The sequence below is a fragment of the Bidens hawaiensis genome, unplaced genomic scaffold (genome assembly GCF_021521415.1).
Source record: "Bidens hawaiensis isolate Kalapana, Puna unplaced genomic scaffold, B.hawaiensis_p1.1 tig00047558_1, whole genome shotgun sequence".
NCBI lineage: Eukaryota > Viridiplantae > Streptophyta > Magnoliopsida > Asterales > Asteraceae > Bidens > Bidens hawaiensis.
Window position 1 is genome coordinate 33,739 of NW_027498507.1, and position 25,203 is coordinate 58,941.

General features: G+C 44.3%; 1 pseudogene; it reads left to right on the forward strand.

Annotated features, from left to right (window-relative positions):
- Window positions 1–2,135: 2,135 nt before the first annotated feature.
- Window positions 2,136–15,871, forward strand: LOC143597082 (G-type lectin S-receptor-like serine/threonine-protein kinase SD2-5 pseudogene; annotated as a pseudogene).
- The last annotated feature ends 9,332 nt before the right edge of the window (window positions 15,872–25,203 follow it).

Here is a 25,203-nt window from a genome sequence, read left to right on the forward strand (position 1 = left end):
GGGGGGTTGTTGCTCTCAATAAGAGCCACATCATACTATTTTTGTGTCTGTAAACAAGAGATCCTCGAGATTTCTTAGCAGTCACCTCCACACCCCCGAAGAGCCATTGCAGGTCTCAAGCAATCGGAGAAGAAGATCAAGTCGTGGTTCGTTCATCTCGAAAATCCGTGGGAACATCGTCATGGATCAGGTTAGATTCATTTCATGCTTTGACATCTTCATTTTAGTCTCTTATGTGTTTAATTATGATGGCACCACGGACCATCTGTTATTGTTTTGCCTTATTTCTCATCCTAATTAGTTACTCAAACACAACCCAGCCGCCCATGTACAACTCTACGGCAAATCTTTCCACCACATGGAACAACAGAGATTCCGCTTCATATCAAGGTGTTTACATGCTTCAACCCATCCTCCTTAGAAAATCACTTTGGCCCACATTCGCCTGTGGTTTCTACTGCTTTGGAAATTCTGAAAACTGCACATCTTATCTCTTTGCCATCTACATTGTCCAAACTAACGACTATGGTCTTTTTGTTCCAAATGGTCTGACGTTCCCTCAAGTCGTTTGGTCAGCAAATCGAGACTATCCTGTTAGCTTTGGTGCAATACTGAATTTCACTTCAACTGGAAATTTAGTCCTTCAGGATGCCAATGGAACCACAGTTTGGACAACAAACACAACTGGGAAATCAGTTGTTGGTATGAACTTAACTGATACCGGAAACCTAGTGTTGTTTGACGCTAATAGCTCTGTGGTTTGGCAATCTTTTGATCACCCAACAGACTGATTGCTACCAGGGCAAAGACTGTATCAAGGACAACAACTGATACCTAGTGTCTCATCAACAGGGGCGGACCCACATAGTTCCCATCGGGGTCCCGGGACACCAATGTTTTTTAAAAATTACTTAGAGACGATATATTAAATTTTGTAAGGACCCCATAAAAATTAATACTTGGAACCCATACTATTAAGGCTGAACTAGTCTAGTGGAAAGTCCCTTGTTTTTTCTTTGAGAGGTTGCAGGTTCAAGCCTCGCCATACCCAGTTTTTGTTGTTTTTTTAATATTCTAGTAAATATTAGTTATTTAGTTAGGGTATTTGTGTTTTTTCTTTAGTTTATCCCATATAACCATTATCACTTTAGTTTATCCCATATAACCATTATCGCCATGCAACATATATAATGACAACATGAGTTTTACATATACTTAAATTATTTATCTTGTGTATGTATATTATAATAATCATTTATTTGTGTAAGAGTTAGTTTTTCATGTCTTGGTTATTCATGTAAGACCATATATATATAGCTTACGCTTATGTTTTTCGGGTATGAATAAAAATGAATTAAAAGTGTATGTTCTATCTAGTTTCTAATCTATATTCTTTCTACTTACTCGTTTCCGATGACACCATATTTTCGTGTTTTATTATGTTCCTCCTCTCGACCCGACCCGAATAACGACCGACCCAAAAATTTTGTAAACCGGAAAAATTGGGACCCCATTGACAAAAAATCCTGGGTCTGCCACTGCTCATCAACCAATTGGACGGCTCAAAAAGATTTGTTTTCTCTTCAAGTAACTAATGAAAGTTTGGTTGCTTCAGTTGGATCAAACCCACCTCAAGTCTATTACCAAACCGAGAGATATACATATCAAGAAATAAAATACGTTATGTTCTTGAATGATAGCTTGTATTTTTTCTATCCTTCTACTGAGCCAGGTGATCGTAATGCCAGTTATTTTAATATACCCTATGTATCATCGGCTCAATATATGAAATTCATGCCTGATGGGCATTTGAAAGTGTTTGAAGGGAAAGGAGAATATAACGAATGGTCTAGGTGGCTGACCTTCTTACCGATAAAAAGTATAAAGAGTGTACTTATCCTTTGGTTTGTGGGAGAAATGCCATTTGCTCGAGTAATCAACAACGTAGTTGTCCGGTATCAAGCTCTTCCGATATAAACGACTATTTTAGAGTGGTGAACCATACATACCCGAATCAGGGTTGCTCTGAAGTTACTCCTCTTGCATGTAATGCCACCCAAGATCATGCTTTTATTACACTTAATAACGTCTCAATATACAGCAATATCCTCTCAGATTTGACGGATATTATGAGTATGGAGGCTTGCAAACAAGCATGTTTCAACAACTGCCTGTGCAAAGAAGCTGTATTTCAGCCTGTATCATATTCTTCAAATACAAGATGCTATTTAACTTCTGACCTCTTTTCAATGATCAATGTTGAAGAGGTATGTACCCGCCTCAACACCAAGCAAGGCGGGTCAACCCACAAGATAAAGACATTATGAAGGCACAAAGCCAAAACCTATGCGCATGGCGCATACAAAACATGCTCAGGCATCATATGCCCAGGCACACATATGCTCGCGCATCACATATGCGCGCAGCGCATCAGCGCGCGGCGCATATCACATGCTCGTGCATATCACATCTGCGCATGAAATATCTGCGCGTGAGAATAAAGAGAAGACCCCGCGCATCCTCAGGGTGAGCGCATATCATACGTGCACATAATCAACCTCGTCCTTATCCAAATCAGGATTAGGGCAACCTTGATTGTGCACATCAGACAACCTTCCAGAAGGTATCTTTTTAAGGAGAAAGAATATGCTGATGTTGATAGCTGCCGAATGAAAGGTCGACAACTCAGCATGACACATGTGTTACCACGTGATTACAACCAACGAGAAAGCGCCAGGTGTCCCAGAGGACACGTGGCGCAGTGCGATTGGAGGAAGCCAACGAGGTTGAGCCCAACCGGTGGTAACCCTAGCACTATAAATACAGCATCAACTCCACTTTTATGACACATTCACACTCAATCATTGACAGTTACAAGCAGTGATATCACATTCAATCATATTGAATTATATTCACTCACAGTCAGTTACAGAAAACACACAGTCACACAATCAAGAGTATTCAGCGATTCAGCAATACTCTTGAGATTCACTGACTCACACATTATTATCTTCTCCACAAAGATACTGATTCTCACGCCGGAGGGTTACCCCAAAGAGGACCCCTCTGTCCCTTTCTGAGGGGTAAGTAACGGCGTTGTTCATTTTGTAGGTGGAAGAACACGGATTCAGAGGAACCATCGGTGAAACAGTTTAATCATACCCGAGGAAAGTAGATCTGCTACCAGTGAGTAGATCCACGTTTCTTCATTGGCGCCATCCACTGTTACAAACGGCAATCAGATCTCATCCAGATCTACAAAAAAATCAATCACCATGGTTTCTGGAGTTCGTAACGTTGATCAAGCTCTGGAGGATATTGAACGTGAGGGTGTTAACGACGGACAGCAGGTTCTGAGGGTTCCGCGTGATTCTACGCGTACCACCAGCAACCGTCCCTTCGTCACAACCCCTCACGGCCAGACTGAAACTCCTCCAGACGATCACACGTTACAAAATATGGCCGGCGCGAAGCTGAAAGGACCAATGGGTCCAGAAGATGAAGCAAATGATCCGAATGAATGGCTCATAAACGAGCAGCGGCGTCTGATTGAAAAGTACAACGAAATGGTCAAGCAGAAGAAGCTAGCCGACCAAGCACAAAGGCAAGCTTTTGATAAGCAGACTACAAAGAGGCCGCGCGCGCCGGAAGATGGACATTCTGTTCACACTGCACACACTGAGTTCAGTAATGAAGAAGTGCATAGCATGAGGAAGACACGGGATACTCATGCAGGAGGCTCACAGCTTCGCGCGCCTGTGAACATGGCGCCTGGAGCCAGAGCAGATCTGGATCTGCACATGCCGTACAGCCCACCGATCAGAGGGCAAGTGGACGTAACCACGCCCTATAGACCAGCCATCCTGGTAAAACACTCAAAGTTTACTGCGCGCATCGCGCAGGCTCCCATCCAGCACAAGACAAAGATGCCAAGTGGTCTGGGCAAATATGATGGCACAACAGATCCAGATGACTTTTTGCAAGGTTTCTATAACACGGGAAACCTAGAGAGCTGGACGATGCCAACATGGTGTCATATGTTTGCTCGCTGCCTCACGGGCGCAGCGCGGGTATGGTTCGAGAGCTTGCCGACAGGGCAAATTGATGGGTTCGAGGAACTATTAGAAAAGTTCCAAGCCCACTTCGTACAGCAGCGCAGGCACACGCGCGATCCTGATGACATCATGCACTGCATACGCAGGAATGATGAAACGATTGAAGATTACATCACTCGTTTCAATCAGGAATCCCTGGCAATCGGGGGTATAACTGAGCAGCTCCTGCGCGTGGCCTTTATACAAGGCGCGCGCAGTGATCAACTCCGCCGGGCTCTTGTAAGCAAAGATGGTATGCCCACCACGTGGGCCAAGTTAATGGAGGCATCGCGAGTTTTCGCGAGAAATGAGAAACAGATTGCCCAAGATAGGGCAAGAGAAAGAGCGCATCAGGCAGAGTCACCGCGCAGCAAAGATAAGAGGGCCAAACAAAACTCTGTATGGTCCAGGTTGCAGCCAACAAGTTTTTCTTCCGCGGAAAAACAAGCGCAACCAACCTCACCACAGCCCCAAAAAGAAGTTCGTAATCGCGGGGAGGGTGACAAGAGGGAGGGCGGCAGAGATCCTAGCAGACCTCTGCCAAGAATATGGACGCCCCTCACTAAAACACCTTCACAGGTGTTAAGTACTGAGAATGTCCAATTCAAGCCCCCCAAACAACTACACTACAAGGGACCGCAAAACAGTGGCAAATATTGTGAATTTCACAGGTCCCCGGGCCACAACACCGACGCATGCCATCATTTAAAGGATGCGATCGAGAAGGATGTAAAGTCGGGCAGGCTGGCTCACTTGGTAAAAAACCAAAGAATAGAAGATGAGCAACCGGAAGGAGCCTCTGCCAGCAAGAAGTACAAAAGAATCTGTGTGGCTGAGGGGGGACGACAAGGGCAGACGTCAAGAAAGAGAAGCGCGCAAATCCACGGAGATTGGCGCGAGCAGCAAGTCATCTTCCCAAGAATCAGGGGAGGCCCTTCAATAAGCAGTCCTCTCGTCATTACCACACACATTGCTCATTACGAAGTGTCAAAGGTCCTGGTGGACACTGGAAGCGAATCTGACATTATGTATGAGCAGTGTTTCAGAAAGTTAGACCCGGCAGACCAAGCGCGGCTCGAAATTGTGAACGCACCAATCTGTGGTGTCTCAAATGAAATCATACATCCCCTAGGCCAGATTCAGTTTGAACTAACTATGGGGGATGATGAGCACAAGCGAGCCGAAGTTGTCAACTTCTTGGTCTTGCCCACCACGTCATGCCACAATATGATCCTGGGTAGGGGAACGATTGCCCAATTTAATGCTGTACCGTCGCCAGCGCACGGCGCATTGGGCATCCCTACACCAACAGGCGTAGCATTTGTTTACCGCGATCATTTGTGCGCAGTGACAAGCACGCCGCGGGAAGGGAGAATGAAACTTACAATGGCTGACAATGCGCCAGAGAAGTGGATTTTAAACCCAAAATTCCAGAGCAAACGGTCACAATTGGCGCTACCATTTCAGACGAAACGAGATTGAGAATGAAAAAGTTGCTCACAAAATACACGTCGGTTTTCGCGTGGCAACACTCCGATATGACGGGGGTCCCGCGAGACTTGGCGCAACATTCTCTTAACACGTTTAAGTCGGTGGAGCCAATTGCACAGAAAAAGAGAATCATGGGGGATGAAAAGGCGAAGGCCATGAATGAGCAAGTGGAGGACCTGTTGTCGCGCAAACATCATCCGCCCGATTCGATACCAGACATGGGTAGCCAATCCTGTGATGGTAAAGAAAAGCAACGGGTCATGGAGAATGTGTATTGACTTCAAGGACCTCAACAAAGCATGTCCGAAAGATTGTTACCCCCTCCCAAACATCGACGCAAAGGTGGACTCCGTGGCGCCATTCAAGCTCAAATGTTTCCTGGATGCCTACAAAGGCTATCACCAGATTCAAATGGCACCACAGGATGAAGACAAGACGGCCTTCAGAACCGACAAGGGTGTTTTTTGTTACACAAAAATGCCCTTTGGTTTAAAGAATGCGGGCGCAACCTATCAGAGACTTATGGATTCGGTTTTCAGTGAACAAATCGGAAGAAATCTAGAAGTCTACGTCGATGATTTGGTGATCAAGAGCAGGGAGGAGAGACAAATGCTCAAAGACATCGAGGAAACTCTTCAGCGCCTACGGAGGTTAACATGAAGCTCAACCCGAGCAAATGTACTTTCGGCGCAGAAGAGGGGAAATTTCTTGGTGTAATGGTCACTAAGGATGGTTTCAAGGTGAACCCTGAAAAGGTGGAAGCCATCCTTGACATGCCTTCACCATCCACCATGAAAGAGGTTCAGAAGCTGAATGGTAGATTGGTGTCAATCAACAGGTTCCTAGCGAACCACGCCAGCAAATCTACTCCATTCGTTAACACCTTGAGGAACTGTTTGAAGAAGAGCCAATTCAAGTGGACGCCTGAGGCCGAGCAAGCTTTCACTGAGATAAAAGAATGTCTCATAAAGTTACCAGCGCTCACAGCTCCACTTCCTGGCGAAACCCTTACATTGTACCTGTCAGCTGGAGACCGCGCGATCGGCGCAGTATTATTGGTGGATCGCAAGGGGATACAAACGCCAATATACTATGTGAGTCGGGTGCTCACAGACCCTGAGACGCGCTATTCCATCATGGAAAAGTTAGTTTTGTCACTAACACACGCGTCGCGCAAGCTCCATAGATACTTCAATGGTCATCCTATTGAAGTTCTGACTGGTTACAACATCCAGCAAGTCTTGCGACGCCCCGCGCTCTCCGGAAGGCTGACAAAGTGGGCGCTGGAATTAGGTGAACACACGATCACTTATAAGCCCCGTCCAGCGATAAAGGGTCAAGTTTTTGGTGGATTTCATCACGGAAATCCCAGACGGAAAGATTGAAGAAGCTCAGCGCGAGGTAGATCCTCCGCGAGCAAATGATGAAGAAGATGTTTGGAGGCTATTCACTGATGGAGCCTCCAACAGCGAAGGGTCCGGCGCAGGCCTCAAACTGGTGGACCCTGATAATCATGAATATACTTATGCTATCAGGTTGGACTTCAAGAGTACCAACAATGAGGCTGAGTATGAAGCCCTGCTGGCTGGTCTGCGCATCGCGCGCAAGTTTGGGGTTAAAAGACTAGAGGCGCATGTTGATTCTTACTTGGTAGCTGCTCAGGTCAACGGCCTATATGACGCCAAGGAGAACACAATGCCTCTGTATCTAGAGCAGGCAAAAAAGCTCGTTGAGCAGTTTGACTTCTTCAGAATCATACACATCTCGCGCAGCGAAAACAAGTCCGCTGACGCGTTGAGTAAAATGGCATCAACTAATTTTGATCACTTTGGCAAAGATGTCAGGGTGGAGGTAATGAGCAGCCCGTCAGTGCAAACGCAATCGGTCCTTGTAATTCATACAACCCCTTCATCCTGGATAACTCCAATAACGGAATTCCTGAAGAAGGGGAAGTTACCGGACGATCGCGCACAGGCGAGAAAGATAAGACACAAGGCACAGAACTATGAATTACTTGATGGTACATTATATCGGCGCTCTTATCTTGGACCGCTCATGAAGTGCCTGGATGCTGAAGAAGCAACCTATGTGATTAGGGAGATTCATGAAGGAATCTGTGGAATTCACGCTGGCCCGCGCATGGTGGTTGCCAAGGCGATGAGCTCAGGCTACTATTGGCCAGGCATGTACTTGGATGCGCTAAAAGAAATCCAAAAATGCAAGGCATGTCAGAGCTACGCGCCAAACACCATGCGTCCAAAGAACAACTTGATTCCAGTCACCTCCGCATGGCCTTTCCACAAATGGGCCATTGATATTGTGGGGCCCCTGCCGCAAGCGCAAGGGCGAGTGAAATTTTTGGTAGTGGCGATAGACTATTTCACAAAATGGGTTGAGGCCAAGCCACTAGCAAAAATCACAGCTGAGGCGATGAAGCAATTTATCTGGAGCCACATCATTTGCCGTTTGGCCTTCCCATGGAAATTGTGAGCGACAATGGCAAACAATTCACTGACAGGAAGATATCAAGCTGGCTCAAAGAATTGCACATCAACCAAATCTTCACGTCCGTCTACCACCCTCAGGGGAATGGTCAAGTGGAGCGCGCGAATCAAAGTTTGCTAAATGGGCTGAAGAAAAGGTTGGAGGAGAATCCCATTCTTGGGTCGAAGAGTACCTAATGTCCTGTGGGCGCACAGGACATTAAGCAAAACTAGCAATGGCGAATCCCCGTTCAGCCTAACCTATGGGACAGAGGCTATGATCCCAGCAGAAATTGGATGCCCATCCCATAGGGTACTCATGATGAGCAAAACTGATAACGAGCGCGAAAGAAGATTGGACCTTAACTTGCTTGAAGGGCGCAGAGAAGCGGCTATCATTAATGAAGCCAGATACAAGAAAAAGCTGGAAAAATATTATAATCAGCGCGTTAAAGAGTGCCACTTCAAGAAAAATGATTTTGTCCTTCGAAACAATGAAGCTAGTCGCGCAATACCCCAGGAAAAATGTCCCCCAATTGGGAGGGACCTTATCAAATTTCAGAAGATTTGGGGAAAGGCGCGTACACTTTAAGAGATTTGAATGGAAAAAGATACCGCGCGCGTGGAACGCGGCACAACTTAGAAAATGCTTCATGTAAAAGTTCAAATTTGTAATCAAGGCTTTTAAGCCATCATGAATGATGATTCGCGCTATCTTTCAATATTTATCGCGCTATCTTTCAATAGTTGTTCTATAAACCTTTGCATACATGTTTCACGCTTCCTTATTAATTTGGAGCAATATGACAACACTATATTGACTTCAAAACAAAATAAAACGAAGTAAAACATACATGCGCGAGCCTTAGCTCAAACGCGTTAACGAGTCTTAACTCTAAAACGCCAGGGCCTTAGCCCAAACCTACGAGCCTTAGCTCAAACACGTTAATGAGTCTTAACTCTAAATACGTCAGGGCCTTAGCCCAAAACAAAGAGCCTTAGCTCAAAACACTCACAAACATCCATCTTACATCCCGCGCAGCTAAGGCAAAGTTCATGCCATAACATAGTTATTAAGGTCTCAGGTCGAGATCGCGCGAGGATTCAAAGTGGATATCTGACTAACACATGCTGACATGTAATGGCTAAAACTCATACTTCCATGTAAAAACAGCGCGACTATGACGCGCGAAAAAGGAATTGTGAAAAGTTATCGCGCATGTCAGCATAAACGAGATACTGCGAAACCACTTACAAAATAGGACTATGGTTAAGTGAATAATTTCCTTACAACCTTGTTCTTATTTTAACGTGCAACCATATCTTATATCTATACAAGCAAACATGAAGAGATGAATGGAAATGCACGAGACGAAAGAAGGAGAAAACAAGTTTCATTCCATTGCATTGAAATTTACAAGTATGAGGAGTTACAAATTACAAGTACAAAAACAAAAAAAATAAATATACAAAGTTTGATGAAGGGCTTCTCAAGTCTCCACGTCGACGTCAGCCGCTTCATCACCCTCATCATCTCCCGCAGCATCTGGCGCGGTCTGCTCCTCATCCCCGAACTGACCATAGTCAAGTTCTTCCTCCTCATTGGAGTCTTCGATCACAACGGTGTCAGGAGCAGATTCTTTCGCCGCGCCAGAGCCGCTGGCAGGGGCAACATCCCCCGCGCCACCATCATCGCCACCAGCCTCTCGCAATCATCAAGCAACTTCTTTAGCGCGCCGAGGGTCGGGCTGGTCAGCAAGCGCAGCTATCTGTAAATCATTAGAAAAGTAATGAGTACAAAACACTTAGAAAAGTTAGTCAAGTAAAACTCATTAAGATCAAGGTACCTGCATAAGGATGGGGATGGGAGTATTCATATACTTTTCCCCCACCGCGGCCATGTCCGCGCAGGCCGCATCGCTCTTGTAAGGGTACTCGGATGGGTTCTTCCTCAACATGCCATATTCATACCATCCGTAAACCCTTCAGCTCGGCCCACCAAACGCGCGGCGGCATTGCAGTCCATCACAAGGGCTTGAAACTCGGCGGAATATTTCATCGCCAAAGCGCAGCGAGCCATGCCCTGTGACACCAGCCATTGGCGATCCTGCGCGAGGCCAGCAACAGACGTCTCGAGGGCAGGAACCTGAGAGTTTAATAACTCAACAGTTTCCTTAGTCTTTTTTAGTTCCTCCTTATCAGACGCTGTTGCCGCCAAATTTTTTCTTTCTCCGCATGCGCAGCACCAAGTGCTTCCTGGCTAGACGCCGCCGTCGCCAAGGCCTCATCTCTATCGGCCTGCGCGGCCGCCAAATCCCTTTTCAGGCGCGCAACCTCGCTCTCCAGTGATGATTTCTCAGTGATACTCTGGACGATAGCTTGGTCACGCGCCTCGGCCTGCTGTTCCAAGACACGCACTCTGCGCGCGTACTTGGCAACTTCGGCCTCCGCCAACTGCTGCTTCTCCCGCGCAGCTTGGAGCTCATGCCCGCGCTTGATGTATGCGGTGTTGGCACTTGCTCGGTTTTCACTGAGCTCCGCCTGGAATTTCTCAGCTCGAGCGCGAGCATCAGACAGGTTCCAGGCGGCCACCTTAGCCTCTCGCTGGGCTTCCACAAGAGCGTCGCGTACTTTAATATAATCACGACGAAGCTCTTGGGAAGCAGCGAAGAAAGCCGACCCAGCGAAAACATGGTCGTTCAGCAAGTCCGCGCGGGTGCGCTCCTCCTGATACCTCCTTTCAGTAGGAGGCACGGCATGAGCCCAGAAGTCCTCGCATACGCCCATGGATTGAAAGGAACTCTCTTCATTAATATTCCATCTCGGGCGGTAAACGTGGTCACCTTCCTGCAAAAACACAAGAAAAGTTCTAAGTCATAAAACATACTTATATGGAGATACGCGCAGCGGACCAACAAATCAATACATACCTGCGGGGATGAAGCAGGAAAGTCAGCGCCAGCCCCACCAGAAGTCTGCGCTGCGAACACTTGCGGCATCGCAGGGCTGGCGCGGTCTCCCAAGGAGTCTTCAACTTGAACCCCCTCGTCCTCCTCGTCTTCTTCAACAGGCCTCTTCTCCTGCGACCTGGAAGGCTCCAAACCAGCCTCGCGGGGAGGGCTGCGTGCAGGAGGAGGCGAGGGAGGTCTCGACGCCGCCAGTTCGGCGCGCAATACGGTTTCCTGCTCCTTGGTAATCCCAATAAGGGGAGACTCAGCACTAGCAGGAGCAGGACCAGAACCAGCGGCGCCGGCAGCGGCGCCAGGAGTATCACCAGCAACTGTTGCGCCAGCTACAAATCCTATGAACAAATAAACAAGGAAAAATTGTTTATGACTGACTCCAAAGGAAAAATTCAGAAGACATATGTGCAAAACTTACCTTGGCGCAATTCTGTTCGCGCATCGAACATCGCCATAAAATCCATTCTACCCTTTTCAGAGGGTAGAACAGGGGATTTCGATGGAGTCCCCGGCGCAGCCGTGGCACCTTGTGGCGCCTGCGGCTGATCTGTTACCGTCCCTGCCTCTGCAAACATTTAAAGGAGCAAAGGTTTAATAACAATTCAGCCAGATGAAGATAAATAAAGTATACCTGTTGCAGGCGCGGCACTGCTTCTCTCTTCAGCCGCGCGAAAGGAGGAGGCGACGCCACCATACCTCAAGTGGACAGGAGGTCTGCCCACTCTCACAGGCAGAGAAGCTAAAGAAACCTTTGTGGTAAACACCTGGGTTTCCTTAGGTCCCTTCGTTTGAGCATGGGGGATGAGCGACAGGGGTGTCATCTTTCTTCTGTTTCTTACTGGCCCCTGCGCCAGATTTCCCCTTAGCTTTGCGCTTTAGTAGGGGCGCCTCCTCTTCCTCCTCCTCCTCTTCCGCGAGCTCTAGCTCGTAGTTTTCAAGCGCATCTACAAAAACAAGCGACAGAACTGTTAATAAACTTGGGTATTCTAAAGGAATGAGCAGAAGTGCGAAGGCTTACCAGGCGCGTCACCGTCAAAGTCAAAATCCAGATCTACTGGGATGAACATGTCATCGAAGCGATCCGGGAAACCAACCTCCCCAGCGCCAAGTTCGACGGAGCCGCCCTCCACATGTTCATCATAAGCGGCAAGGATGTAATCCTTGGTGACTGCGCAAAGACAAGTTAAATGATATCAGCAAAAGAACGATGTTCGCGCAAAAAAAAAAAAAAAAAAAAAAAAAAAAAAACTTACACAACCCGTCGACTTGGATAACGGGCTCAAGCGCGCTGTCGGCCCAGAGCCTGCTCATGCCGACCCCAACCAGCGCCTCCTCGTAAATTTTCTTCGCGGGGGATGGCTCGGCGGTCAGTTTCTTAACCCATGCGCCAGTTGGGTTCTTGAGGACACCCTCATCCGCAGGCGCAGAAGTGATAGAGCGCATGGTCATACGGATGGGGATCACACCGGCCTTAATGTAAAAAAACCTCTCAGACCAGTCATGAAGGCTCTTGAATGAAACAGTGGAGCACTTCACCTTCTGACTGCGAGGAATAAAAGTGATCCAATTGTCTTGGATCTTGACCTTATAAAAATACTGAAAGCGCCGAGGAGTGGGTTCCTCGCGCTGGGATTTGCACATGAACTCAAAGTGAGTCACGCGCACGAGTCCAAACGGATGGACTTGGGATATGTGAATCCCATAGAACTTCAGCAGTGCACCCACAAACCTTGTCATCGGGAGACGAAGGTTGCAGTGGGTAAAAAAGTGGCTATATAGGGATATATAGCCGGCAGGCGGGTCCGCCGCCGTTTGCCCGGACCTAGGCAACATGCAGCCAAACAGGGTGGGAAAGCCCTGAGAGGTGATGAGGTTGTCGAGATCTGCCTGCTTCAATTTGCAGGGGATTTCATTCCACCTTTTGGTGGCCTTGGTCCTCCGTACTTCCTCCGATGTGGTCTCAACAACCTTCTTCCCCTTTCCCTTTTGCTTCAATGTCGACATCACGACAGATTTCACACGGCGTCTTCGAGAGGCAACGGAGGTGATTGAAGGGCTAGACGAGTACGAACTATCAGACATACAACTGTAATAGCCGATAGTCGAGGATTCGAATCGATGTAAGCACTCAAATCAGAATGTGAAAGCAGAAACTGGAATTTTAGCAACAATGAAGATGAAGATAAAAATTTCCTAAGGGCCTGCTTTTATAGGCCCAGGAGAGAGAAATGTGGCAGCTGATCGGATTTCACGCGCCCCCACTCGCAGGGGCAAGCCAACGAAGGCGCGACACGTGTCCCTAACAGCTGTGTGAGGGGACAAAAAGATGTAACCGACCTGCCACGGAACAGAGACGCGCCCCCACTCGCAGGTACTAACCAATGCGAGTGCGACACGTGTTCAAGACAGCTGTGTGAGGGGACATGAAAGGCAACTGTAGCACCTCGAGCACACGAAACGTCTGACACGTTTACGGCGCACGTCATCACCAACCAACCACGTGTTTGGACCCTTCGTTTTCAACCAAATGGATAGAACTTCGCGCAACGATGGAAGCAACCAGGAAAACGACAAAACCCCATTAAAAGACAAAAATCAGTAAGTCTAATATCCATCTTACCGCGCTCGCGCGAGATAAGACACACATTAGACTGGGGGGGCTTGAAGAGGTATGTACCCGCCTCAACACCAAGCAAGGCGGGTCAACCCACAAGATAAAGACATTATGAAGGCACAAAGCCAAAACCTATGCGCATGGCGCATACAAAACATGCTCAGGCATCATATGCCCAGGCACACATATGCTCGCGCATCACATATGCGCGCAGCGCATCAGCGCGCGGCGCATATCACATGCTCGTGCATATCACATCTGCGCATGAAATATCTGCGCGTGAGAATAAAGAGAAGACCCCGCGCATCCTCAGGGTGAGCGCATATCATACGTGCACATAATCAACCTCGTCCTTATCCAAATCAGGATTAGGGCAACCTTGATTGTGCACATCAGACAACCTTCCAGAAGGTATCTTTTTAAGGAGAAAGATAATGCTGATGTTGATAGCTGCCGAATGAAAGGTCGACAACTCAGCATGACACATGTGTTACCACGTGATTACAACCAACGAGAAAGCGCCAGGTGTCCCAGAGGACACGTGGCGCAGTGCGATTGGAGGAAGCCAACGAGGTTGAGCCCAACCGGTGGTAACCCTAGCACTATAAATACAGCATCAACTCCACTTTTATGACACATTCACACTCAATCATTGACAGTTACAAGCAGTGATATCACATTCAATCATATTGAATTATATTCACTCACAGTCAGTTACAGAAAACACACAGTCACACAATCAAGAGTATTCAGCGATTCAGCAATACTCTTGAGATTCACTGACTCACACATTATTATCTTCTCCACAAAGATACTGATTCTCACGCCGGAGGGTTACCCCAAAGAGGACCCCTCTGTCCCTTTCTGAGGGGTAAGTAACGGCGTTGTTCATTTTGTAGGTGGAAGAACACGGATTCAGAGGAACCATCGGTGAAACAGTTTAATCATACCCGAGGAAAGTAGATCTGCTACCAGTGAGTAGATCCACGTTTCTTCAAATGTGGAGCAAGATAGCTTACGTATCAATACTACAACTTTCATAAAAGTCCAGAAAGTACAATCAACATCCCACATAACAAAGAAAAAAAATCGACTTGTAGTATCTATAACTTCCGTTGTTGGAAGTACTTTGGTTGTAGGTATATGCATTACTTTCTTAATTCGCAAGATAAGCTCGAATGCTGAAATAGAGGAAGATTATATAAATGTGGTGCCAGGACAGCCCACTCGGTTTACCTATGAGGAGATGAAAACCGCCACAAATAACTTTAAAAAAAAGCTTGGTCAAGGGGGGTTCGGATCAGTTTTCAAAGGAACACTTGAAGATGAATCAAAGATTGCAGTAAAATGTCTGGATGTTCTCAGGCATGTTAACAAATCATTCCTAGCCGAGGTTGAGTCCATTGGAAGCATTCACCATGTGAATCTGGTTAAACTTAGGGGTTTTTGTGCGTGGAAATCACAAAGATTTCTAGTATATGATTTCATGAGCAACGGGCCATTAGATAAGTGGATCTACCATGGAGTTCGGGAGCAAATACTTGAATGGGAATGCAGAAAGAAAATCATTCTTGATATAGCCAAAGGTTTAGCATATCTTCATGAAGAATGTACACAAAAGATCATTCACTTAGATATTAAACCTCAAAACATACTCCTTTACAAATATTTTAATGCCAAAGTATCTGATTTTGGGTTGCCTAAACTCATCGACAGAGATCAAAGCCAAGTGATGACTACAATGAGAGGAACCCCATGATACATGGCTCCCGAATGGTTAGGTTCAGTTATTACTGAAAAAGCGGACGTATACAGCTTTGGGGTCGTTCTTTTAGAGATCTTGTGCGGAAGGAAAAATTTTGATAGATCTATGCCTGAAGAAAACCGGCATTTACTCGGTGTCTTTCAAAAATGTTGGGAACAAGGGGTGTTGCTAGATATTGTTGACAAGTACAGTGAAGATATGCAGATACACAGTTCAGAAGTTGTGGAAATGATGAAAGTGGCTTCATGGTGCTTGCAAACTAATTTTACAAGAAGGCCTTCAATGTCCTCGGTGGTTAAGGTGCTAGAAGGAGGAATGAATGTTGAAGCGAACTTGGATTACAACTTTACTGATCCTAGACTGCAAAACACAACAATTGAACATGAAAAAGATATCACACGATTGTTGGCTTCTGCTCTATCTGGTCCTAGGTGAATAACCATGAATCTTGTGGATTACTTTGTGCACCTTCTGAATGTTGTTTTCTTATTCTTTATGTGTTTTCTTAATTTGTTGATCATTTTGGTACACGAATAATTGTTAGTTGGCCTTTCAAGCGACAATATTACATATTTGTGTTGTATATGATTTGAATGTAAAACAACCAAGATTTTTAAGTTTCTTTATGTGTTGATTGAACGAGAGATATCATAGAATAACATTAGTATGTTGATTTACATAATACATGCATATACATAGTGTGAAGGAGTATCAATTAACCATAATAACCCTTGGAGAAAATGTTTACATGATAACCAACAATAATTGTGACATTCATCAATTTTTGAACTTGAAACTTGACCCGTTGTAATTCGAATCCCCATCGACTAATAAAGCATTGATTATTCATTGACATCTTATAATTTTAATCTTTTTTTCACATTTTAGACAGATTGTCAAACCAATTTCCACGTAACTCATAATTCAGACCTGTTCAAAAAAAGCTAAACTCATCCAGCTGCCAGTGGGATAATTTATTGAGTGGGTCATTCATTTCAGCATATATGTTCCCTTTCAGGCATTTTGGATGCATGCATGCAAACTTATAGTTTATCATCAAACACTACGCATAAAAAATAAAATTTTTCTAGCATGAAAATAAAATTCAATAATATTACATAAGACAAATTACATGATTACATCAAACGAATTTAAAAATTAATTAATTAATAATAATAATAATAAATAAATAAAAAATAAAATGCATGCATAAAACACTATATTATGGGGTTGCGGTTAGAGGAGCTCTAGCAAAGATACGCCTATCGTATCCCGGAGATGGAGCGGGTGCATTTATGATCCATTTATCCACACCACCAACCGTTTATGGCCATTAAAGCCTATTTCCAAAACCACATATTCCAACAAAAGTTTAAACCTACACCCATCATCAATTTAGGTGGCCTTCCTTCAAGATGCCTGCCTTAATTATTGATACAAAGTTTATATATTGAAAGTGTATGCAGGGTTTGAAAAAAATTATATAGTAAAATGCCATGTCCGCCAGTTTAGAAATGTCGGAACTGAACTATTCCATTAGTTGACTCAAGGGCGAAGCATACTGAGAGGGGGGGGGGGGGTTATCTTTTCGTGCAGTAGTGCAAAGTTAGCCGTTTTTCGCCCGAAAACTTTTATATGTAGCGTAAATTTACCCGTTTTCAATCAAAAATTTCAACCCACCCCCTTGCTTATGAATTTTTGTATACATTTTGATTCCCCCGACGTTCTTGTCCAAGTTTCGCCACTGAGCTAACTCATCCACAGTGTGTTTTATTTTGTCCGCTAGGTTTTTACTTAGGTCGGGTAGTTTATTAGTTCCATCAACTAGGTCTTAGTTCTGTCGGCTACGTTTTAGTTCCGTCTACTTAAAAAAGAACAAAAACAGAATCCCCAAAATTAATTTTATAGTTACATCTACTAAGAAAGATCAATAATCAAAATTAAATTTTATAAAGACATCTAAAAAAACTTATAAATAAGAACCATTATTCCTTAGAACCTATTTCTTTTTGGACTAATAAAACAAGTTATATTGTTTTTTTTTTTATTTAATTTCCAATTTTGGTCATTCTAAATAATAAAAAAAGGATACTTAAAAACAGTACAATTAATGTCAAATTTCCCATATTATAAACACGAATGCTTATTATAGAGCTTTATAATAGTTTTTTTTAAGAGACAAAGAAAAAAATTCGAAAATATACTGTTAATTGAGAGATTCATGTTTGTCTCCATAAACAAAAATTTCTAGAAATGTCCTCTATAAACACGTCTTTAACGATATGTTTGGTCTCAACGCGTATTTTACGACATTTTTCACCTCAACGTATTTTTCATGACCTGTTTGGCCACCGAACACGTCTTTTACGACTTGTTAGCCTCCAACGCGTCTTCAAGATATGTTTGGCCTATTTTGTTTTTTTAATATTACATTATTATAACTAATTTTAGTCATTTATCGTTTTCTTTTATAACTTATAATATATAAAGTTATATAATTTCGAATATGTGGATGCATTTATTGTTATCTACATGTAGTCAGAATTTTTACTCAAAACCGAGCAGTGTCAAATTTATATCCAAATTTTTAATAAATATTTAATAAAATTTTTGAACAAAGCTCAATTATAAAATAAAGTTTATGCCAACACTTATATAAGGGCGTCTCAACGATATATTTGAAACTTTATACATTAAATATTATTAAAAAAACAAATATGAGTAATAATAATTGTAATACTGTAATATTAAAAAAAACAATTAAGAGACAATTAAGTCGTGAAAAGAATTAAGCGTTGTATGTAACAGGTCATGAAAGACTCGTTTGGTGGCCAAACAGGTCGTGAAAGACAGGTTGAGGCCAAACATGTCATCAAAGACGTGTTTAAAATGAACATTTCTAGAAACTTTTATTTATTTAGACAAAAATAGAATCTCTGTTAATATGATATTTTAAGAAATTAAAAAAAAGATGTATTTAAATCTTTTGCGAAAAAAGCTTTACATTTTGTTTAATACATAAAAAGTGACACTATCTCAGGAGAGTTTGAAACTAGGAATATATTGATGACTATTGTATCACATGCTCAACCCTCATGACACGGTAATCTCTCTATTAAGTTAGAAGGAAACTTCGTCTCAAATGACTTATGTACAGTAGCTAGCTAGATCTCATATTTAAAATCATCATCATCATCATCGTACTTGTGACATCTGCCCCGATCCGACCCGACCCAGGTACCCGTTTCTCTGATCCGATCTCTTTCTTTTATGATTTAGTATTTATTTATACTTATATTTTACTTTTAATAATAATATATATTTTCCTTCCCGCCTCTTTCTCTCTCTTTCTTTCCGCCGTCCCGTCCCTCTCCTTCTCTCTTTCCGCCTTCTTTTCCCTCTTGTCGCCGTCCCGCCCTTACGCCTTGTTTCCCTCTTTTTCTTCTAACTCTTTGCTTGTCCTTTGGTTCTTCCCGCCTAAGGTTGTCTGCGCAGCTCCACGCGCCAGACCCCTTACAAGGAATCCTGCGTGAAGACCACCTGTTTCAACGATACGCGAGACGAACTCTTCTCGCAGCGCGCTAAGAATTGTAATTCTTCTCGCAGCGCGCTAAGAATCGTAGTTCATCCCTCGACGCGCGAAGAATTATAGTTCTTCCCGCGGCGCGCTAGGAATTTTAGTTCCTCCCGCGGCGCGCTAAGAAATGTGATTCTTCCCGCGGCGCGCTTAGAAATGTATTTCTTTCCGCGACGCGTTAAGGTTGGTTCTGTCTGCCTTCGCGCTCGCGCTCTCTTGACCTTCTGTGTCTGCCTTCGCGCTCGAGCTTTCTCGCGCTGAACCCTTTGAGTTTTCTTCTGTTTAATCTAGCCGTTTGCTTTTGTGTTGTCTTATCTTCTGTGCTGTTGACCTAATCTGCTTTATGTCTGAAAAGTTACTTTCGGCGCAGCATGCGCACCAACCCCATTGGTTGACAGATAAAGTGACTGACATAATCTTTTGAGAATCTGCTTTTGCCATGCTTGACCAGTACCTTTATCTGATCTGCCCATGCCTTTTTACTGTTCCCTGACAGCTTTATCTTGCCCCCTGCAGCTGCCATATCTTTTGATATCTTTTGTTTTGTCTTGTTCTGTTTGTCTTGGAATCTTTTCCCCTTTTTCTGGATTTATGTCTCCTAGGGTTTTCCTATAAATAATAACATTATTTTCCTAACACTACACACACAAAACACTTACTCTCTCCTGTTTTCCTTGCTCTCTGCCGCCTCCCTCTCTGCCTCCGTCTTCCTCCCTGTTCTGCCCTGCTTTTCCGGTAATATATATATATAATAATTTACGTATTAATTATGCTAACTTATATTCAAGACTTAAAACAAATCATTAAAACAATAATCTTATTATAGGTTAACTTGTGCTTGTTTAAAGTTGGTTCTTGCTTTATCTTACACCGCATCGTTTATCAAGTGAGTAATCTCGTACCTAATCCCTTTTTGCTTTTAATGTTTTGGGATGTTCATGTGTTCATACAAACTTAGAGTCTTAAACTTGTTTATGAACTTTAGTCGCGCAGTATCCCATGTGTTGAGGACGTAGACTTGGCTGTTTATTTGTATGTGTGGATCATTAACCGTCTTGTCGGTCTATTCCGCAGTTTTCATGGTACCATTAGATGAACACGGGAGAACTATCGTTTATGATTTTCTCTTTTGTTTACACATGCACAGTTTGTTTTGTTTGTGAGCTCAATTGTGAGCACTGGCAGTCTTATGAATCTTAGAGTTGGTCCCGATCAGATTACACCCTTGTTGAAAACCAGACATACACATGTTGCGCGCAGATTTATTGTTATCTATGTATTGTATTAAACTTGATTTCTCACCAACACGCAAGTGTTTGACGTTTTATTTTAACACATGTTCAGGTTTGCAGTAGCTGTTTTGGAGCTTGTGGACACGTAGGAAGTTTTCTCTATTTTTGACCTAGATTAAAATGTATCAAGACAAGTTATTGCTGTTCGAATATTATGATTTATAATATATTGATTTATGATGATTTATGTTATCTTATTTTTGCTTTGCGCGTGCGCGAATGAATGTATTTATTAAATATTGACACCCAATAGTGTCACGAGTAATGAAACAATATGTGGCGCCCCGATGTATAATCCGCCTTTGGTCGGGGTGTTACAGATTGGTATCAGAGCTCGTTGACTTTAGGATAGGTGGTTAGACGTAACGGCCTAGAATACCTAAGAGTCCCTTCTCGCGCATGAGAGAAATCTCATGTTTGCGCGCTTATTGTTAATTACTCGTTATTTATGAATATGCTCGCGCTTGCGCAGTATATGATTTTATGTTTTATTTCGCGATATTTCGATTTTTGTTGAATTTCGATTTTTATTGATTTTACTTACATATTCGTTTGTTGGGATTGAAAATCCGAAAAGTCATGGTGATACATGAATAGTTGATTTTCAATTTCCATTTACGATTATGTTCTGAGGTTGGAGACTTGAAAAGTCATGGTGATACATGAATTGTCAACCTCCAATACTCATTTTCTTGTATATTTTATATTTTAGATTGAAAAGTCATGGTGATACATGAATCGTCAATCTCCAATACTCGTTTGCCCGTATATTTTAAATTGGGAATTCGGAAAGTCATGGTGATGCATGAATTGTCGATTCTCGATTCGAATTTGTTACCTTTATTAAGTCTGCATTAAAGTCATTTCTTTTACTTTAACTTTTGATAGTATCTAACTCTGCGAAACCGAGCTTTATAAAGTTATACTTTGCGATAAAACCAAGATATTAACTAAAATTAAAATTTTTATAGAATGCCTCCGCTATCTCGCCGATTTCAGAGAAGAGAAGCCTCGCGCATGCGTAGACAGCAACGTTCCCAGGAAATGGCCGCCGTGATAGCCCAAGCCTTGAGCCAAAACAATACCTCCAGTTATAACATTAAGTCCTTTAACGCGGGTAACCCTCCAAAGTTCACAGGTCTTGAAGGAGCCACCGTGATGCTCCAATGGCTCGAAAAGATTGAAAACACTTTCCTCCATACCCAATGCCCCTCAGACAGACGAACCCTGTATGCTTCCAGTGTCCTGGAATCTAGAGCGCTTACATGGTGGAATGGAGTAGCTCATGCGCGTGGCGCAGAAGCTGCTTCTAGCATGACATGGGAGGAATTCAAGGAAATTCTGACGCGAGAATTCTGCCCTCCCAACGAAGTTAAGCGCCTGGAGGAGGAATTTTGGAATCTTAAGCAATACAGCGGTGAAGCGCGCGAGTACGCGACGCGCTTCCACGAGCTAAGCTTACTGGTCCCTCACCTTGTTACCCCTTCCCGCCGAGCCATAGAGAAATTCCTTGGGGGTCTCCCCATGGAAATTCAAGATTCTGTATGGGCCAGAAACCCAGTAACCCTCTCTGACGCCATTGAGTTGGCCGCTGTGCTCAGCGACAACCATGTCAGAGCAGGAACCCTGTTCCTGCGGGGAACAGAAAAGACCAAACTCACCAAGACTGCCCCTGAACCAACAGAAACCAAACCTGAACCCTCAAACCGTAACAACCTCAAGCGCAGGCGCAAGGCCTATGCGCTTACCAACCCGCCCATTGTCAAGCAACCCGCATACCAACCTCCAGTTTACACGCCTAACCCACTATCAGCCTACCCAACTCCCCCTGTAGTTCACAACTATGCCCTAACCAATCCAGCACTCCCTGCCCCGCCAACTAAGAAACCTTACACAGGAAACCATCCCTTTTGCCCAACCTGTAGATTTCACCACCCAACCCAAACCCCGTGTCGACTTTGTACCCGATGTGGCCGTACTGGTCACCTTGCAGAAAACTGTAGAGTCCTTCTCGCCAATCCAATTGCGCCAACACCACCAGTCTACCCGCAGAACCCACAACCAACCTACCAAAACCCACGACCCAGATCGTGCTTTAACTGCGGTGATCCCAGTCATTTCCGGAACGCGTGCCCGAGACTACAAGTGCAAATCACACAAGCGAATCCGGTGAACCAGATTTCGAACCAAGTGACGCGTGGACGAGCTTTTAACATAACCGCGCACCAAGCGCAAGCGAATAATGACGTAGTTAATGGTACATTTTTGCTTAACGGATTTTATGCTTCTGTACTTTTTGATACTGGCGCCGATCGAAGTTTTATTTCTCGCGCCTTCGAGCAGAAGCTTGCGCGACCGCGCGATAACTTAAAAGAAGATTTTTCAGTTGAATTGGCTAACGGTGAAACTATTTTAATAAACTCAGTGATTAAAGATTGCACGCTTAACCTTAACGAAAACGATTTCCTGATCGACCTCATCCCCATGCCTCTTGGAAGCTTTGATGTTATCATTGGTATGGACTGGCTCTCGAAGAATCGCGCCGAAGTTATTTGCGCCAAGAAGATGATTCGCATCCCTCGAGAAAATGGTGATCTTCATATCTACGGCGAAAAACCCTCCAGTGGTCTTAAGCTTATGTCTTGCGCCGAAGCCCGAAGACTCATGCGGAAGAAGTGTATTGCATTTCTAGCCCATGTGGTTAAACCTGCTGAAGAAAAGAAGCTTCGCGATATCCCTGTTGTGCGTGATTTCCCTGAAGTTTTTCCTGATGATCTTCCTGGTATCCCTCCCGCTCGTGAAGTCGAGTTCCGTATTGATCTTGTCCCTGGTGCTTCCCCCGTAGCTAAATCTCCTTATCGTCTTGCACCCGCTGAAATGCAAGAATTGGCCAGCCAACTTCAAGAGTTGACTGCTAAAGGATTCATTCGCCCTAGCTCTTCGCCCTGGGGTGCTCCGGTGTTGTTCGTTAAAAAGAAAGACGGATCGTTTCGCATGTGTATCGATTACCGCGAGTTGAACAAACTCACCATTAAAAACCGGTATCCCTTACCGCGTATTGACGACCTCTTTGATCAACTCCAAGGTGCCTCTTGTTTCTCGAAGATTGATCTCCGCTCTGGCTATCACCAGTTGCGCATCCGCGATGAAGATGTTCCGAAGACTGCTTTTCGAACTCGTTATGGCCATTTTGAATTCTTGGTCATGTCCTTCGGTTTAACCAACGCACCCGCCGTTTTCATGGATCTAATGAATCGGGTGTGTAGGCCTTTCTTGGATAAATTCGTGACTGTGTTTATCGATGATGTTCTGGTGTATTCTAAGACCAAGGCCGAGCATGAGCAACATCTCCGATTGGTATTGCAAAAGCTTAGAGCTGAGCAACTCTATGCTAAGCTTTCCAAGTGTGAATTCTGGTCTGATGAAGTACAGTTTCTTGGTCATGTTGTAAACAAGATGGGTATTCATGTCGACCCATCCAAAATTGAAGCAATCAAGAACTGGATTACGCCATCTTCTCCTACCGAAATCCGTTCCTTTCTGGGCTTAGCTGGTTACTACCGGCGTTTCATTTCGAACTTCTCAAAGATCGCATTGCCTTTAACAGCTCTAACGCACAAAGGTAAACCGTATATTTGGGGCTCGAAGCAAGAAGAAGCCTTTCTAACGCTCAAGCGTCTGTTGTGTGAAGCTCCTGTTCTTGCGTTACCTGAGGGTAATGATGATTTTGTCGTGTACTGCGATGCCTCCAACCAAGGTCTCGGTTGTGTTCTTATGCAACGAGGCAAGGTTATCGCTTACGCATCAAGGCAACTCAAGGTTCATGAAAAGAATTATACAACTCACGACCTCGAACTTGGTGCAGTTGTTTTTGCCTTGAAGATCTGGAGACACTACCTTTATGGTACTAAGTGTATCCTCTACACTGACCATAAAAGCCTTCAGCATATCTTTGATCAAAAGGAACTTAACATGAGGCAACGCCGATGGAACGAACTCATCAGCGATTACGATTGTGAGATCCGGTATCATCCTGGTAAGGCTAATGTGGTAGCCGATGCGCTCAGCCGAAAACCCTGCCAGCTTAACTGTATCTTGCCGCGCACGCATCTTCACTTTGCGTCGATCCAAAGCAACCTTGAATCGCGCATTCGTGACGCGCAGCGCGCATCCATCAGTAATGGTAATCTTCGCGCCGAGTTAGCGTGTGGCGCGGAAGCGCACTTTGTCCCTAATCTGAGTGGAATTCTCTGCTATCTTAATCGCATCTGGATTCCCTTTGATGAGAATCTTCGCGCTGATATCCTGAGTGAAGCGCACAAATCTCGGTATTCTATTCATCCTGGCACTGATAAGATGTACAAGGATTTGCGCATTACTTATTGGTGGCCCGGTATGAAAAAGGATATTGCTGTGTTCGTAGCTAAATGTCTGACTTGTTCTAAAGTGAAAGCTGAACACCAACGCCCATCTGGTTTGCTCGAACAACCAGAAATTCCTACGTGGAAATGGGAATGTGTAGCGATGGACTTTATTACCAAGTTACCTTTGACAGCAAGCAAACATGATAGCATTTGGGTAATAGTGGATCGTTTGACTAAGTCTGCTCACTTTCTGCCCATTCGTGAAAATTACCGTGTTGAGCAACTCGCGCAGCTTTATGTCAAGGAAATTGTCTGCCGTCATGGTACTCCTTTGAGCATCATATCCGATCGCGATGGCCGTTTTATATCTCGCTTTTGGAAATCTCTCCAATCTGCGCTAGGAACTCGCTTGGACATGAGTACGGCATATCATCCCCAGACTGACGGTCAGTCTGAGCGAACTATTCAAACTCTTGAGGATATGCTCCGATCTTGTGTTCTTGATTTTGGAGGTAATTGGGATTCACACCTGCCTTTGATCGAGTTCTCTTATAATAACA